The sequence below is a fragment of the Armigeres subalbatus genome, chromosome 1 (assembly GCF_024139115.2).
Source record: "Armigeres subalbatus isolate Guangzhou_Male chromosome 1, GZ_Asu_2, whole genome shotgun sequence".
NCBI lineage: Eukaryota > Metazoa > Arthropoda > Insecta > Diptera > Culicidae > Armigeres > Armigeres subalbatus.
In genome coordinates, this window is record NC_085139.1 from 258,474,054 (window position 1) to 258,487,076 (window position 13,023).

At 42.3% G+C, this 13,023-nt stretch overlaps 1 non-coding gene across 1 annotated transcript; it reads right to left on the reverse strand.

Annotated features, from left to right (window-relative positions):
- Positions 1-5,367: 5,367 nt before the first annotated feature.
- Trnak-cuu (transfer RNA lysine (anticodon CUU)) lies at positions 5,368-5,440 on the reverse strand. Its single transcript has one exon. It is a non-coding gene; the product is annotated as a tRNA-Lys (tRNA).
- Positions 5,441-13,023: the final 7,583 nt, after the last annotated feature.

Below are 13,023 nucleotides of genomic sequence, written 5' to 3' on the forward strand. Positions count from 1 at the left end.
TCCGAAAATGCAGATCCGGTGGCGGGTCCAGGAAATCTCGACGGCACCGTGGACGCACGGTTTGCCACACAGAATGAAACCAGGAGAATCGAAGGGATCCAGAAGCTGCGGTGTGTCAACCAACAACGCATCATGGGAGTCTGGAGCGAGAAATGTTAGGTAATGATACTGAGGTAGTGAGGTTAGGGTCAGCTAGGGTATTGGACAATAAATAATTGTGAAAGTGTACGATTTGGTCTGTTGTTTCCGGCGAGAGAAGAAGCCCCAATTTTTCAACGTAACATGGCGCCCAACAAAATAACCCACAAGGTAGAGCTAGTCAGTTTTGTCATATTTGTTGAATTCTTTTGATTTTGCATTGTAAAATAGATAGGAATTCTTTTGTTTGTTACCCCGCAAAGAAATGTAGGTGCAGGAGAATGAAGAAGGCTGGCCAGAGAAAATTTGCCAAGACTCGTTGGCGTAGGACTAAATTTCGCAGGATTCGCTGTAAGAATTATGAAGATTTGTGGATATTTATGTTAAGTAGTAAGTGAGAACTCGTGGCTCACGTGATTTCGCAGGATTCGCTGTGACATTCAGTATTTGTGATTCAGCTTTAGGTTAAGATGTATTTTAATATAGTTCGCACTTAATGGTCAGGTAAGATGGAAGTAGCTAAAATTTTTTTCAAGAATCAATAAGTTGATCCTTGAAAAAAATTTCTCTTTGCGGGGGGATTGTGTAACGTTTGAAATAATTGCGATTAGAGAATCTGGCTGATAAGAGCTGAAACAGCTATGAAGACAGGAAAGCCTGAGGACAACCAACAAAACACCCACTCTGTGGCAAATCCGTTAGCCGATCGAGACAAATCGTGCAGGCGAGTTCGGCGAGCAACAACAACATTAAGTCTACCTCCCAACTTCCACCACAAGCTATGGGCAGCACCAGCCACAAACCTCCCCGAGGAGAAATACGCGAAGCGGAAGATCTTCACCTGCCTGGATTGGTGATAGTAGCACTAAAGCGAAATCCAGAGATACTCTACAGAATCCAAAAAGAAGCACCAACATTAGTTATCTTTAGGGGGTCGTCATGAAAATCATCCACTGAAAGTAACGTGACCCGGGGCGCGGTAAAACTCCTAACATGGGCTCATGACGATTAGAGTTGAGGAAATGCTTCTTGCCCCTAGCCTAAGATAACAATAAAAGCCAACCAAACTATCCAACACTAATATAGTTTCTCGTTAAATGTTTAATCCACTTAGTTTAGCCCAATAACTATTTAGGATTAAGTTGAATGTCTGCCATGGCGGCGATTAGTCATGAGAAGCTAGAAGTCAGAGACAATTTGCCAGAATTCAGCTGGTACGCTATCAAATTTGCCAGGAGTCGCTGGTACATTTATTGAGATTTGTGATTTAGTTAAGCATTTAGATTGAGTTTATGTCTAGAGCTCGTCTCTGGAGTTGAAGATTGATAGGACTCGTCTCTGACAACTTTGAAAGAAGTTTTAAGAATTCTTCATGAGTCAATAGCCATCGACTCATGAAGAATTCTGCCGTCATGGTAATGCTGTGTTACGTATACGTTTTGCTTGTTGTTTGAAGTTATGATTGTGGCCAAAAACCTTACGTTGCGGCCCAAATTAAGGTAAATGCTCTGCGAGCTGATAGTTGTAAACCCCTGTCCATCTACGCCACCTCGAACCCACAACACATCCAGCAGATGCGCAAACAGCAATTCACCAACACTTAGCCCGGGAACGACGATCATCAAAGTGTCGCCAACAGACGGAGGTAAAGAGAAACGACGCATCTTTAAAAATCACATTCGTCACACACACAACTTACGGCGGAGAGGGATGCACTAACAATCGCGATAAGATGCAAGCAACCGAAGTCAAACCCACACAAAGTGATCGTGTGAAAGATCGACGCCCACCGCGGGTACTCCATCGAGACAGGCGGGAGAGTAGAGAGTGCTCTCATCGGTCCTTTCCCCTTGCTCATAAAACGTCGCTCGGTTAGATAGACGAGTTGGCGAGCAGAAGACGGGTGAGCATCAGTGCGCGTCGGTTCGTGAGGCTGCCAGCACATCAGACTTTGGTCAGTGTCCAATCTAGGGTGTAGATAGTGCAGCTTGTAAGGCACTAGGCGTGCATTGCAAAAATAAAATATCCAATCGTTAAGGCTCTATAAACCGTAATCAATCCGATAATGACAATGATATTATTCAAATCCGCACTAATACTAATAAAGGTTTGAACTAAATTCAATATTTTGGGGCTATTTACGGACTTACCCTCTATCATAATATATTCATGGCATTTCCATATTAATTTTTCACTTATCAAAACTAGCAATTACTGAGGAATTGCTGGAAAAACGCTGAAAACTGCCTTTTTCCTAAATCGATATTCGTTTGTTCATCGAACGCATACTAACGTTCGAACGTTCGGATCGAACACATACACACTCACTTGATTTTTCACTGGATCTTTTCTCATTGTTTCCTTGATTTTATCACTCCTAAAACATATTCACTAACTGAGTTTCACATTTTTCGTCAACCTTGACTACCAATTAATTCACTTCACGCCCAAAAACTGTTGAAAACTGCTTTGCAAAAATCGAAGTGAGAGACAAATTTGACGACCGTATTGTGAATGCAATAAAATGCGGAAGACTCAAATTCACTAGCGCAATAAGTAAAATGGTGAGTACAAAATCTACGCGATGCAACTTCATTCAATCCGAACAATACAACGTATACGCCAGCCAACACGCAAACAAAGATGTGCATACACAAGGAAATAATCATCTCTTCGCAGTTGCCAGATTTATTTATTGAAAAAAAATAAATCATTGCTGTTTGTCGGATTGAACAATAAAACAAAAAATAAATATTTAAACATATTACGTAAGCTTCTATTACATTCCAAGTGGTGTATAAAAAAATTAAACCGATAAATACCCATATATTTGATACACCATGAACATGTCTTATGATATAAAATAAACAATTCGTCAAGTCTGGCAACATTATGCATCAGCTGACATATTTTTACCACCCAAGTTGTAAACAACATTTTATTTATCGCTGCTGCATTTTTCCGTACCAATTACATCACTATTACAAACAAGTGATACAGTCATCAATTTTCAAAACATTGTGATGGAGTCTTGAGCCTTAATCACCAAACCAGAATCGAAACGTAAATTCGCTGTCAGGAAGTTTGTGCCGGTAGACAGTTAAAGGCAGGTGAGTTCGAGCTGCGGGCAATTGAATAGAACCACCTATCTGAAACGTTTGTTTCCGCCATCTTGTTGCTAGGTCAAGCCACGCGCTTTGGCGTAACATCGTGTAACAGTGGACGATCAATTTTCTGGATAAAGTGTTCCCATAACCGCTATCAAACACTCGTGGCGCAGAATAGGCGTATTGCTGGCCTGGACACCTACCCTCGCGCAACAAAGTTATGTCGTTTTCGGTTATTGCTGGGTCGAACCTGGTTCTGCCCCGGATCCGCTCTAACAGCTGTCAAAACGTTCGGTTATTCGTTCAGGTTGGATCGCGATCCGCACCAGATCCGACCCAAAATGAATGAGGTTCGCTCTGCCGATTTATCGAGATCCAACCTAGGTTCACCAATACATTCAAACATAAACTGTCAAACTGGTGTTTATGTTTACGCTGAAGGAAAATGAAAACGTATAAGACACGGGTGGGTATTTGATTTTATTTGTTTCATTTGTTAAATTTATCAATTATGTTGCTGTCTTCCACGCAAAAATGGATTATTTTAATTGTGTGCTGTCTTCAAGTTTCTATGATGGTTAATTGGATTCAGATATCGACATATTTTTCGCTGATTACTTCAGATGGTGCTCCATTATAAACAAAATGAGGGTTGAAAATTTTGTTGAAAATGTGATTTATAAAATGCAGTTACAAGATGATAGCTGATATTTATTCACTATTACGTTGTGTATTCGAACATATACTTTAGGTATAATTGCTCTCTCAATGGGAAAATAGCGTACCGGAGTATCTGCCGATATGAAGTTATTTATACCAAAATTTTCATACCATTATTTTATTCATTATTGCAGTTCGGTGAATAATTTGTTTAGGGTTACGGATCAATCAAGAATATAAACATAATGTATTCTTTATTAAGCAGTGGCAGCTATATTGCCATTAAAAAAATATTGTATTTATTTATTAATGACACATTGTTTTTCAGATTATTTATAAATAAATTCTAATGATTAATTATTTTAGAGCGTCTTACGGGAAATGCTACAAGGTTCGACTATTATTCTCCCATTTATTCCACTATTCACTTTTTATGTATCAACAACCAGATACGTATTTCGTTTCCTACTTGGAAACTTCTTCAGTGTTAACAAGTCGATAACAAACACTGAAGAAGTTTCCAAGTAGGAAACGAAATACGTATCTGGTTGTTGATACATAAAAAGTGAATGGTGGAAGTAAATGGAAGAATAATAGTCAGACCTTAAATTCTAATGTTTATTTAGGAACAGTTTTTATACGAATTGAGCATTATTTTTAGGGAAAGAAGAATTTTGAGTTGTTAAAAAATCGACAAAGACATATTTTATCCCATTGATACTTATTATGTTATATCCTGTTTAGATTATGTAGTGGAGAATTATTTGCATCTCTTGTATATTTGGTTTTTGCAGTTCTGACGATATCGCAATTTATCCCAAAGGGTCCCCCTTGGCGGAAAAATAGCAAAAAAATAATGCAAAATGCTATTCAACTCAAAAGGATTTGATTCTTTGTTTTAAAATAAAGGGCCCCAAATCTCAATAAATTTTGTAGGTATTGGATTTCTTACAAAGTGTTTCCATATTTTCTTGTTCTGTTCCATTTGAATGACATAATTGATAATTCAAATCTACTGTAACACAATCACTGTTACCCAAAAAGCCATATAGAACCAGCATAATAGTTTATCGGGAAACACGGATTGGCATAATTACCGGCAATGTTCCGGAGCGCCAAATTTTATTGATGGATTAATAGTCATGTATTAAATTGAACAATTAACAGAAGAAACATCTGATTTTCCCCATCATTCATAAAACAAGAAAAAAATAATATTTATAACAAAATTGAATAGATGAAATGTCTGTTTCTGCCGGCTGATAAAAGTGCAAATTGAAAACAAAACAGATGATAGTGCTTGAGTTCTCACTAATACCATCATACTGACTCGACCCCGATTCGTTTTTCGTTCGGTTATTCAGAGTCGGGGTCGGACCTGACCCAGGTTTAAAACCGAAAACGACATTACTCGGGACTGATCGGGTTCGATATTTCCCCGGCAGACCTTGTGTTTCAATGGCGCCCAACGTAGGACCCGAACCCACGACCCTGAGATTAAGAGTCTCATGCTCTACCGACTGAGCTAGCCGGGCTGGTTTTATGTTGTTCGAATAGTTGTAAATATTCGATCGAGTATGTATCATTTGTGCTATTTGGTGTATGTTTTATTTGTTGATTCTGTGTCTGGACTGAACAGGAAAGCCTGAAAGTAGGCAATAAAATATTTAGTTGTGATTTGTCCCAAGTTTGTTCCAGACACAGACATCGAATCGTTGATGCTAAATGGCATTAATTGATTCGAGGGGCCCAAATAGGATAAGAATCCTACACAAAGGCTCAGCTATGAATACAGCAAACTAATTGCTGTAGACAAAAAGCGCGATGCGCAATAAAAATATATCTGCGGGATTTGGCTGATGGACCAAAATCTCATATGAAACCTCGTCATTTCCCGTAGTGGGCACCACCTAGCCGTCTCTCTCAGGGCACCAGGAGAGAACGTGCATTATTTTAATTTGTTAATTGTTACATGTTGATTGTAACGTGGGGCTTGTTACAACTTTTCAAAGTGAAAAAGTACTCGTAAAACAAAATCATTCGGAATACTTTTTGAGGGATACCAATACTTTTACACTGGTTGCATCTGACAATTTGTGACAGCGCTTGCTGGTTGCAGATGAAGTTACATTTTTTCCTCTTTGCAAGTCCCGTCCCAGGGTGTAACGGCTTGTGGTATAGGGGTGTTCAACAGGATTGGGAATGAATTGTTTTCGAAATTTTTATTTCATTTTTTCCTTTATTTCTATTTCATTATTCTATCCTCAGCTCATCGAATTCATAATTTTAAATAGTAATAGCCAAAGCATTAGTCATAGTAATAATAATAATAATAGTAAAATTTACGACGAAAATAATAACAAAAATTCAGTGGAAAAGAAAAATTCTGTACAAAATATTTACTAAATAAATGTAACCGAAATGAGAGGTTTCAAATCAAGTTTAACAATTCATTTCTTAATTCTTATACATAGTGTTAGTTTTGGGGAACCAAAAGACTCGGGCTTTAGTCGAGGTTAGGGAATACAATAATACAATAGGAATGGAAGGGAATTTAGGGTGTTTAAGTAATTACGATGCTGATGTTCACATAGTTGATATTTTTGACGATGTTTCACATCTGTAACGGGACAAACTAACATTTTGTTGTTGTCTCCCAATGAAAGGAAGACAAACGAAAGGGCCTAACGACAGACATTGAAATGGACAACAAGGAAGACATTCGATATGGGGTACGACAGACAAGGGGATGGGCAGTCTCACATCAGCAACTTTCACAAATTGTTGGACAAGGGACATGCATTCGAGATCTTAGATTGTTTTCCTCGGACCAGGAGAAAACACATGGTTCGAATGAAGTCTCGTCCCATATTCAATATTTTGAACCATGGACGCTTTGACACCTGCGGGCGAACTTAATACAGCCATCTACCCAACTCCCCATTTATCCATTTCTGCTGCTAGCTGATCAAGGTTTCCTGAAGAACCAATGAGAAAAAATCATCGAAGGTGATTTGCCGATCGTAACTATCACCTTCCACAGCGCCCATCTTAGCCAAAGAGTCCGCTTTCTCATTTCCCGGGATCGAGCAATGAGAAGGGACCCGAGCCATGGTGATTGTGAATGACCTTTTTGATACAGCACTCAAAGCATTCCGTATCCCGGTTAGAAGATACGCTGAGTGCTTTACAGGGTTCATTAGACTGTCGGTGAAGATGAAGAAATGGTAGGAGGTAGGGATGCAATATGCTCAAGTGAATAGTGTACAGTTACTAGCTCAGCGGTATACACGGAACTAGGCTTTTTCAGCTTACAGTAGGTGCTATGAAAAACGGTCAAAATATCGAAACCAGTGGAATCATCCATTTTGACCCGTCTGTAAAAAAGCGTCTCTCGTCGCTGGCATGCCCATATTTGCTTGCAAATAATAGAGATATGACCTCCGACGAAGGAAGTCTGGTATTCCATGAACCTCCTCCTTCATAGACAGATCAAAAGTAACAGAGGAACTGTGAGAGAACTCTAAGAAACTAGCACGATTGTTGTCAACCGAAGATGGGCTTACCTCCAGCATCATATACCAGTGGTAAATACTCATGAATCGAGCTTTAGGGTTTTGACCGAGCAGCTTCTCGAAATTGTGAATGACGAATGGATTGAGAACCTCACAGCGGAAGAGGAACCGGAGCGATAATTCCGCGAAACGATCTGTCAGAGGCAGTACTCCCGCAAGTACTTCCAAACTCATCGTATGAGTCAAATTCATACAACCCAACGCGATACGGAGACAGCGGTACTGAATCCGTTGAAGCTTCAGCATGTGTGTTATAGCCGCGGACTGGAAGCAGAAACTACCGTATTCGAGAACCGACAGAATGGTTGTTCGGTACAACAACGTGATAAGATCTCTTCGGGATGCGCTCTCCACCAAGTTCCCGTTATCGTTCGCATGAAGTTGATTCGTTTCTGGCATTTTTGTGTCAGATACACAATGTGCTTCCCAAAGGTGCATTTCGAGTCGAACCAGACCCCGAGGCTTCCGGCAGTACCTCCACAGGTTTGGGCACGCGGAGAGCCCCGTCTGCCCCCTGACTGCCCAGGTTTTGACGAAACTGCAGAGCACATACATTAAAACTACATTTACCCTTAATACATTTAAGTTACATGACAAACTTTATTTTCTAAAATCGACACTTATATCTATACACATTAAAAACCACCCGACCGTGTGTATGTTGCACGTGATCTGCCCCGCAAGGATGTTATCGATCATTTAGTAATTTGCGTTCGATCATTTAGTAGTTTGTCAATAACTCATTCCAGTAGCTGAATTTCAAAATTTTTTGTGTGGTGGACTTCTAGTGCGAAGGTTTATCTACAACTTTGCCAAAAAGTTTGCTGTTAGAATTCAACTAATAACGGAGTTATAGCGCTAGTTGCAGTAGCTTTAACTAAATGATTGGAATTTTGTTATCATTTAGTCTAAGTTACTGAAACTATAGCTATAACTCCGTTACTAGTAGAGTTCAAACAACGAAACATTAGGCAGTTGTAGAAAAACCTTCGCACTAGAAGTCCACCATACAACACATTTTGAAATTCAGCTTCTGGAATGAGTTATTGGCAAACTACTAAATGATCGAACGCAAATTACTAAATGATCGATAACATCCTTGCGCCCCGCACCGTGATCTAGTTGCGACTGCCGATGTTCTCTTGGGAAGGTACCGGAGAGACCTTCTTCCAACGATGATCGTTTCGGTAGTTCATCAGATCGGTTTAATTCCGACAATCTACTCTCTGCTTTCCATATCACATACGCTGATAACGGACGATGCAATGGGTAGATAACGATCCTCTACCTGTATTCCGTGTCCTATACATACGGGCCGATGAGGGCAAAAGAGTTTCTACAGCTGACTTCCTTGCTAGGGGGGCAGTCCCTGTATTTGCGGGTGCGAACATTCTCACCCACCCAGAAAGCTCCCAAGTTTGTGCAAATCAAGAAAGAAAATCCTCTTCGCGGAGCCGAGGAAAGGGAGGCAATCATTGGTCCTGAACTGTTGGCTCTGATGATTGCAGCTCGCTGCGATCGCTATCCTGTGGCATAGGGAGTATGCAAATTTTCTCCACTGGTTGAGTTAGTAGCCCTCGTGTGGTTTTTAAAGTGACTACTCTCACTGTCCCATCGGATCCAGGATGGATCTTGATAATCCGTCCTAATTTCTACCGCATAGGCGGTAAATTATCATCATGAATGACTGCGAGTACACCAACATAGATACACCGTTTTGTGCGACTTTGTAGTTGGCACAAATATTCTCTTCTCCAACGTTCCAAAAATCTTGCAGACGACGCTGTATCAACTGCAGTAGACTGAGTCGGTTAGTTTGTGAGTTGGTGAAATCTGGTTCCGGGAGGGCCTGCAGTGATTCTCCGATCAAAAAAAGCGCAGGCGTTAACGGCTGGAGATCATTTGGGTCATCGGAAAGAGGGGTGAGAGGACGAGAGTAAAGGCATTCTTCAACTTGTTCCAGCAATGTGCACAACTGTCATAAGTTACGCTAGTTTTCTCTACCTTTGTTAAATACCTTGAGACAGCTGTCAGTAGTCCCCGTGAAATGTCAAGATTTGTCAGTTGAGATCAAACAATAAAAACGACTAGAGACGTTTCCGCGAAGTGAATCGTTTACTTAATCGACTTCGTTCCGACACACCGTCAGGTACGGTTACCACTTTGCGCGGTCTCGACGAAAAAAGCGATTTTCCGTGTGTTTCGCGATTGCCGCGGCCGAACCCTTGTCGGACTAGTGCGGGAAGTAATATAGAAAAGTCCAACAGTGAAATTCCGGTGATAATCGGTGAAAAAACGGAGGAAAAAAGTGATTTCGATTGTGCTTCAAAGGCTGTGCAAAACAAAACAAATCATATTCATCCGGCTGCACGACTGGTTTCATTGATTTTTTTTGGTGGTGTGGTGGACGGTGCGTCCAAAGGGAAACCTTTTGGGAAAGAAAAAAGTGGCGAAAAGTTTCTGAGAATTCGCAAATTATCTGTAGAAGGAAAGTAAACGATCGATATCTGAAGGGTATTACAGTGCATTTCGTAAGTGTGTATTCACAGTGCGGCACACAATTTTGTGAACACATACAGAAAACTAACGTCGAAGGGATAAAACAGGTAGTTTATTTTTATGTTAAGACCTTTTATGTTGATTTTGGGGTAGGCAACGGGTGACCGCTGCCGACTGAGTAAACCCGACGTAGAACGTGATGCCGGCCGCTAGTAGCGGCGACCCGGGAGGGTCAGTCAGACGAAGAGTTCCAACGTATATGGACCCGACCAACAAGTTTGGTGAACTGACATTCTTACTGCTGACCGGGAAAGATGGTGTATCGCTATCGTCAAACGTGTATACTGTTGGAAAGTCAGTTGAAGCCTATGCCGGTGGACTGATTGAAAGCGCTAGATCCGAAGCACAAGGATCAAAATACACACTCCGCGTTAGAGATCCAGCCCAAGTCGCAAGACTCCTCAAGTTAACGAAACTCATCGACGGAACAGAGGTAGAGATAGTTCCCCATCCGAGTCTAAATACTAGCAGATGCGTTATCTCCTGCTACGAACTGATTCACATGGCCGAAGAAGACATCCTAGAGGAGATGGCCGCCGATAACGTCATCCGTGTACAGCGGATTACAAGGAATGAAGGTGGAAAACGTGTCAACATGCCTGCGTTGATTCTTACCTTCTGTAAGACCACGTATCCGGAACATATTTTGGTCGGCCGGCTAATCAATGTTCCTACTCGTCCATACTTTCCGAATCCCATGCTGTGCTATGGCTGTTTCAACTATGGTCATACACGCGCTCGTTGCCCTGGACCGAAATGCTGCTATAACTGCTCAGGGGAGCTCGGTGGGTCCCACGGAGAAAATGAATGCGATCAATCCCCTATGTGTCGTAACTGCAAGGGGAATCACAGACCAACCAGTCGTCAGTGCCCGGTGTACAAACAGGAGGTTGAAATCATACAAATAAAAGTTCGCGACAATGTGTCTTTTCCGGAAGCTAGAAAGCGTGCTGAGTTGCAAGCCAGAGGTAGCTACGCTCAGGCAGCATCACAAGAATCGAAGGTAGAAGCGATAGAGAAAAGTTGAACGAAGTAATAGCAGCCTTGAAAGCAAAAGTGATGAGCTAATCAAAATGCGCGAGGAAAGTAGACAAAAGGACGAAAAATGCAACAGATGCAGAACCGCATTACGCAGCTGAAGTTGCACATCACCAGCCAACAGCGTAACGTCAACAACCAAAGTAGTAGCCAACAAAATGTCATCAGCAACCAAAAACTCACTAATCAGTCGCAATGCAGCCAAGAAAAATCGCACCATAATCGAGAACAAAAAGCAGCTCATACGCAAATAGGCCCAACAACCCGATCTAGGAATAACTCCCCTGTAGTTCAGGAAACGAAGCGCGGACGCCATCTGAAGCACAACAACGGAAAACCTGTCACGTCACCAGAAACTAGCCCACCTCCTAAGAGATCAGCAACAACGTCGCGCCCCATCGAGGTAGAGTACTGCAGCGAAGAGACTGAGGAGTCGACATCCAAGAATCAACACATTCGATAACTTCACTCATCAACACCGTTTGGATAATAATGACAACCCACGCACGAACACGGACAACGAGAGCAATCGGTTCGGAAGAGGGGAATGTGCAGTACCCCTTCCGACGCAAGTGCAGCAGGTCGAAGGAACTATCCGGGACGTCTTACCCCAACCCGTTGATAGTGAATTCACCTCTGTAGCCGATGGAAACAACAATGTAATCATAACTCAGCAAACTCGAGAAAGACAACAGGGAGAAGGAATAGCCCTTCTGTGCCCTGGCCGCTACTCTACACAAACAGATGGAATCGAACTCACGCCAACAAAAAACCATTCAGCACTAATTTCTACACACTACACAAAGTCTTTCCCCAGTGCCGGCTGTTGCCGGTAGTTCTGGAAACAACAGTGTAGTAGTTTCGGCAATGGCTGGCACTGTGGGGCAAGACGTCCCACAGGTCAGTCTTATATATTCCCATCCGTTGGCAGATTCTGCTGTGCCTGATATATTTACAGGTTACCGCAAAACGTTACTTCCATCCCCTGGAGAAGGACCATCCAACATACGACGAGCGAATATTACACAAAGCATTTCCCCAGTGCCGGCTGTTGTCGGTATTGGTAGAACAAGTGTAATGGTTTCGACAGCGGCTGGCACTGTGGGGCAAAACGTCCCACAGGCAAGTTCTAGTTTTTCTCACTCTCTAGCAGAAACTACGGCCCCTTCTCCTTTTACAGCCGACCCTTCGCACCGAAGAGCGCAGATGCGAAGAGAATCTGCTTCTTCTTTATCATCTACAACAATATCTGCAACGAACGGTCGCTCTGGCGGCTGCTTTGCCCTGCAGTGGAACCTGCGTGGACTCCGAGCGAACATTAACGAACTGAAACTTCTCATCGCCGACCTTGAACCATCAGTTATTGCGCTCCAGGAGACTAAGGTCAACCAGACGGTCGTTTCGCCGAATCTAATCGGCAGGAATTATACGTTGCTCCTACAATCGAACAACGTCCATTATTGGCAACACGGAGTTGGCCTTGCTATCCGGGAAGGCATTCCCTTCGAGCGTTTGCAAATCAATACCACCTTAAATCTTATTGCAGCACGTGTTCACGCACCAATTCAGATAACTGTTGTGTCAATATATATTCCGCCGAGCTCTGTTCAGTGTCAGACAGCATTGAGTGAACTGTTTGAGCAGCTGGAGGGTCCGGTAATATTCCTGGGTGATTTCAATGCCCATCATCTCGCGTGAGGTTCGGAGTCGTGTAGCACACTTGGCCGTTTCATCGCTGAAACTTCGTTGGAAAAACATTTGGTTATCCTGAATGATGGCTCCCCAACTCGAATCGACCCAGCAACGGGAAGAACTTCGGCAATCGACGTCACGCTCTGCTCAGAAAGAGTAGCTCACCGATTCACCTGGCGAACTCTGACGGACACGCATAACAGTGATCACTTCCCTATAGTGGTATCTATCCCGGGATGGTCACACTCGCAAAT